General features: G+C 33.5%; 1 long non-coding RNA gene across 1 annotated transcript in view; it reads right to left on the reverse strand.

The window, feature by feature from the left end:
* The window catches only part of LOC112406596 (uncharacterized), a 102,895-nt gene that overhangs the window by 57,120 nt on the left and 39,329 nt on the right, over window positions 1–6,446 (reverse strand). The window contains exon 4 of the long non-coding RNA XR_003004588.1: window positions 757–851. This is a non-coding gene — a long non-coding RNA (uncharacterized LOC112406596). The remainder of the gene's footprint in view (window positions 1–756; window positions 852–6,446) is intronic.

Raw genomic sequence — 6,446 nt, forward strand, 5'->3', positions numbered from 1 at the left:
CAAAATTTTTATCAGCTAAGGATCTGAAAACTTCAACTAAAACTATAAATTTTATTTCAAAGCAAATAAACATGCTGGAAAAGTGGTTCTGTGATAAAGTATTTTGGAGGTAAAGACCAAAGTCACTGTAAGTTCTGGAATTCTACAGTTTATTTTTAAAGAGTTTGCAACTTTTGATATGAACAATTTAAATATTTTACTCAGAGTACCTATGAATAAGATGCTAGCTCTGCTTAAGAAAGTGGGTTTTTCAGTTTCAACCAAATTGCCACTTCTGGTTAGGACAGTCCTTGGAATACTTTAAATTCTCTTAAAATATTCTCATTAATCTTATCTGATTTTGTAGGGTCTATCTACCACTATACCTGTGAAAGAGCAAAACACCAAATTCCATTTGATTTAAACCTTCCATTTTATAATATGAAAAATCCACTATTTAAGACTTTTACATATAACACTGTAATAACAACCTTAAGAAAAAAAAAGAAAGATCATTATATATACACTTATTTTTAGAATAAATAAATTCATTTGGAGTTGGACCTAATACAAGATGATAAGAACATCAATTATACAGAAAAACCCTGAAATTTTAATAAATCAAGAGAACTCAACTGTGGCCACTTTGCTGGATGATTTCTGTCTATTAGTAAATATTGATTTTAGCTCACCAAAATGTTCTGGCTTTACCAATTGTCTAGCTCAATTATATTGCAAAGATATAAAATTGTATGCTTTTAAAATTCATTAGTATACCTTAACCTCCTATCATGTTCCAATGCATTATGTGAATGTTCAATCAAAGAAGTTAGGTTGTTCTCCAGAATTGGCTCTCTCCTAAAGGTCAAAACCTGCAATAAAAATGTCATGTATTATAGCATGAAGACACTCAACAGATTTCCGCCTCCTGCAGTTTCACAGTGGATCCCTGAACACAGAAGTTAAGATCTTCAAAACGACCCCAATCTTGCCTATATTCAAAGAAACCCTAACTTGAAAATAATGTTTTAAAAATAGAAATATCTTGATTAGAAACACCTGTGATATGCTTTATCATCTGAAGCCTCTTCAAACAAATCAGATTAATATGTTTCTGCTTTCATTTCTCTTTAGAGCATTCATTTTGAAAGCAGTGTAGATGAGTGTGTGTGTTTATGTAAGTAGTTATAAGAGGACTGGTAAAGGGGACTCCATAAGGAAAACAGAAATATAGTTTGTTTGTGCCTCTAAAACTCATAAAATCCACAGTTTAAGAAGTTACTCAAAGTGATAGAGACAAATTTTTAAATACCTTTCTCCCCAAATTATCGTATGTTTTAACGATGACAGAAATTACCATCATTTTCAACTTCAGTCTTTTGCCAAGCCTGAGTGAATAATAATACTGATATTTCCAAACGTTTTAAGACATTACAGTCTAACAGAACAAAACTTAGAAATTACTTTTAAAACAAATTAAAATATTTGTAAGTAATAAATGGATGAGTATCGGGCCACTGGCTTTTTTAATGTGTCCAAGTAGAGGTGGTGTAACTAAATGTATGTAAGGGTGTTTTCATTTGTTTCACCTGAATCTTAATAATTTAGTGGCAATCAACTATAAAAAATATTAAATTGTTAAATTACCACAGGTTTATAATGTACTATATGTGAACCACAATGCTCTGAGCTTTCCATTTTTATTTAAAATAAAATAACCCTTTATTCCTCTGCAGCCAAATATCTGATTAATAACAAAAAACACACATATATAACTCACAAACACTAACCCTGAAACCACGACATTTAAAAAAATTAGAATAATTGTACATAGTCTTCCTCAAAAGATATAGACAGTTTTCTATATGTGAGCATACAGTAAAGGAAGATATCTTAATTAAAAAAAATCACAGGATAATAGAAGAAACCAATATGTACTCCATTGCAAGTGTTGTCTTTAAATAGTAGGGAAACAAAAAATACTAGATAATAAAGAACAAAAGAGGTTCAGATAGAAGACAAATATTAAATCAAATGTGTATGATAAAAAAGATGTTAAGAAAACCTTGAAATATTAAAATTCAAATCTCAAATCTATTACAAAATACAGCTTTTTACACTCAGAACCCACGACAAGTCTTTCCAGTGCAAAGATTCTTCAGTGAAATATGACAGGATTAAACAAAAGTGTATTTAACTTCTCATAATTTGATAAAAAATATTAAGAATATAATTCATATATATATTTAATACTTTTATATATTTCCAATACTTTAAACTTGTCTTTCTAAAAGAAAAATCCTTTAAAGTATCTTTAAGACAGGCAAAGGAAAAAAAAAGGCAAGAGAAAATCATTTCCCTACCAGAAAGCAATATTTCTAGGAAGGCTCTACAGTCATTTGTTCATGCAAATAATCAGGAAAATATATAAACACATATTAGTAATGTGACATTCTACAACTGATGTTACTCCTATAATATTAAGACAATCGAGACTTTAAAGTTCTACTACTGTCACTTGTAAAAATTAAATGCAAAAGCGGCTTAATCTCATTTTCGACACTTATTTCAAAGAAAGTGGTAGTTTATTACTGATTTCCTTAAGAGATTTGGAGCTACCAAATTTCAGCAAGTCATAGTTTGAATTCTAATTACATGCCAAAATTAGTTGCCTGGCACACAATGCTTCTAAGTTTTCTGAATTAAAACAAAACAAAACAAAACAACATGTAGAGTAATACTCTGACAATTCTTTCTAAGATGTGTTTTCTAGATATAATCAGACCAGTAATCTGTTTCTTCTAAAAAAGGGTTAAAAAGAAATCAGTGAAGATTATTAAGCTTCATTAAACAAAAGGAAAAAAGACAAGAGCCAATTTTAGCCCAGTAATATTTTAAAATAAGAGAGACAAATTTTTATAGAATAAAAATTCAAAATCGTGTGTAAATTTATACTCTGATGTTTTTAATTGGAGAAAGCTTATGTATCCTGTAGAAGAAATCTCTAATACAGTCGCTGGGCATTTTTTTTTTCTTTTTGTAAACCAAATCAACCGACTAATATTTCTGGATTGAAGTTATTTAGTGACATTCTGAACAGTTACTACATACTAATAAGTAAGCAGAGATAAAAATATATGTCTCCACAAAACAAAAAATAAACAAAAATGTAGCACACAAAGGGATCCAGAATATGAAAGGTATTTTGAAATTTTCATCCTTAGCTCTAGATAAACATGAAAAGTGATTATTAATCTGATTAGGAAAAAAGCAGTGTTACATACAAACACCTGAGGCTACATTTTGTAAATGTACAACTAAGACAACTTAACAGCATTAAAACAAAGTCTAAAACCGCACTTTTATAAAATAGTATGAAAGGCAAACAAATGAAAATCAATGCTATCAGGAAGACTGATACCTTGCCTTCTCTAGTTCCCTCTCCCCCACAATATGTAAACATAGCTTTGAAAAGAGCTGAGCTACGGTAGCAACACCTTTCTCCACCATTGTTTTCCTGTGGTAATACAAGACTTTTCTAGCCCTTACAATAGAAAATAAATTAGAATTATCCATTTCTGCAGAGAAATATGGATGATATACATAATATAATAATATACATCTGCTGGAACTCATACCTACACGCCCACAAGTCTAAAACAAAAATCTTCCTCTTATCTAGCACCACATAAAAGGGAAAATATTTTGAACGCTTGTGGATTTTATTTAGGTGCTAGTGTGTTCTCAAGCTTTAGTGTAGTATTTTAAATAAAGGAACCCCTTCACTTCTTTTCAAAATGGCTTATTAAACAAAACAGTCCTTCACCGATCACCTCCCAAAACAAACGAAAAAAACCCATAAACCAAAACACTAAAAAAGTATGGTTAAATTTAACCAGCCTGGTGGAATTTAAAGCCTTTCCCCATCCTACCCTCAAAACTCTCCAAGTCACATAATAATTTGAATGAAAATTAAAACACAAAAACCGAAACAGTGAAAAAGCAAAACCCACTGGTTCTGGTATCTTAGGTAAAATTACATTTAAAATAGAAATAGGGTCTTCTACAGTTTCATTAAAGCAAATTTTATAGAGAAGATAATTAGCATCTCTTATGAAATTTTCATGAGATGACTCAAAATAAACAGCTTTGAAAAAAAGCAATGAACATAGGTTGTGTCATTCCAATTCTTGTTTTGAAGGCAATACAAAATAGTATCACTTAAAAACTCAGCTATTCCCCTTATTAATATAAGTTATATTTATAGCTCTACAGAGATTTATAAAAGTCGTAGGATCTTTTCATTTGAATATTTTCTCACAATGCACATCTGACCTAATGTGAGAATACAAACTCTAAGTTTCAAAATTTCAATTACTATTAATAAAAGGATATAAATTTCTATTAAAAAATCTTTAAAAAAACATCTATGGCTATCTTGTTTATCAGTGAGTTTACCGATGTTCTTTGAAAACCACACCCGCCTTTTATCAACATGCAACTAAACGGAATGACAAGCTTGGTAATAAAAAGAAATATATTGACGGCTGTCTCAAGCAACATTCAACAACTGAAAACTAACCAAATAAAACACAACACACCCACACTGTTCTATGCAATATATTTCTTCATAATGAATTTATAAATGAAATCATACACATGCACCTGTGCTACTTACCTGTTGTATTGTCTAAATTAAGCAACATAAATTTATTGCAAATAAGGTTTTAAGTCCATTGCAATGGCTGAATTAGCAAAACCTATATATTTTAAATTATATGTGAAAAGTTTAAGAAATGTATCCAATTTTTGTGGAAAATGTGGAATGTGCTCATTCTTAACATTAAGAAAATTGAAGTTTCTTTTCATGGAAATAAAAGAAACAATTCTCTCATAATCTGCATGTAACAAATACATGTAGGTTAAGATGAAAAAATTCTGTCAGAGGAATAAAAAAATCCTAAACTCAGTTTTTAACCAATAGAGAACAGGGGCAAATATATAAAAGTCTTGTAATTTCAGCCAGCATAATTACAATTTTGCGAAAATCGTCTTCTCTAGGTTTTTCTTTTGATATACATTTCAAAATCACTCGAAAATCCTTTATGGAAGAAAAAATACTAAACACCAGCTTTTTTTTTTTTAAACTCCCCGTCTTAATGTTTCATAACGTGGTTTTCTAAATGTATAATTTTTTGGAAAGCCGAGAATTATAATCTAGTGTTCAACATTCAAACCCCCCAGTCCCGCTTCCTTCCAGCCAATCAGGGGGTAACAAGTTCGGTGTTTTGGGAGCTCCGTTAGACACAATTTGAAAAACATCACTTTGCGCTCTCCTACTCTCTTCGGGGAAAGATTCTAAGTGAGGGCGGGTGCCCCAATCTTTACAGAAATAAGAAATCAATCAATCGTTACATCAATTCCAGAGGGAAAAACTTTAGGCAGGCGGTCCTAAAAAGTGTGTGACTGAAAGCCTTATCCCTCTTTTCGAACAACTGAATAGCTGCTGCAAAAATCATCTCCTGCATATTCGCAACTCAGAGTCGCGCGCCCCATACGCAATACATCACACCAGTAAAGGGTTAATCTAGGGTGCCTTCAGCGCAGAAAGGGATTCATGATCCGGTACATCTTTAATGAGGAATTTTACAAAAGCCATTATCTAACTATAAAGTATTACTTAAAGTTAAAGGCGTCACTGGCTCAAATCATTCAAGAGTTGTCGAGTAAAACTGGTAGAAACTACGAGAAAAAAAAATCACTAAAGGGAAAGACAAATAGCCCTTTTCCCTCCGCGTCAAAGCCAAGAGAGCTCCCAAGAAAAGGTGGGGATTGCAAAATTACCGTTAAGTTCTTCGGGTAAAGACTTTTCGGGAGGAAAACATTAATACAGTTTCAAAGATTGCCTTTTTCCTTGCGACACGTTTCAAAGACTGGAGAAGGAAAAAGTCTTCTCAGAAAAGTGCGACTCTGAGAAGGAAATCGCAAGGTCGAAGCCCCATCTTTCATCTCACCCAAGAACACACCCCCGCCCCCCCCGCCAAGAAAGGACGACACCGTGAGAGCAAATGACAAAAAATCCCGAGCAAAAAGCGAAAGTCCAGCATCTTTCCTAGGAGCCCGCTAAAACCTCAAAAGCCTGCCCCCGCCCCATCTTGTCCAAATTGGAAAAGCCAGACGCGGTCAGTGCTACCCCTGCCGAGACCCAGGCGCGCAGAGCCGGAGGGCGGCGTGGAGAAACTCACATTGCTAGGGCATCTCATGATTTGGCATCAAAGACGACAATATACACGACTGGGTCCCGCGGAGGGTACTATCCGCACGTCGGCCGGGAGGCACCCGCTACTCCGGGTCCTCAATTTTCCGCCGACCTTAAGTTTCTTGTCACGGGAAGACAGCCGCAGCGGGCCGGGAAAACTGCCATAAAAGACTGCTCGGTTCGGCAATGGGGGAGGGGGCGCTCGTCC

Source organism: Neophocaena asiaeorientalis, unplaced genomic scaffold (assembly GCF_003031525.2).
Source record: "Neophocaena asiaeorientalis asiaeorientalis breed wild unplaced genomic scaffold, Neophocaena_asiaeorientalis_V1.1 scaffold59, whole genome shotgun sequence".
Taxonomy (NCBI): Eukaryota; Metazoa; Chordata; class Mammalia; order Artiodactyla; family Phocoenidae; genus Neophocaena; species Neophocaena asiaeorientalis.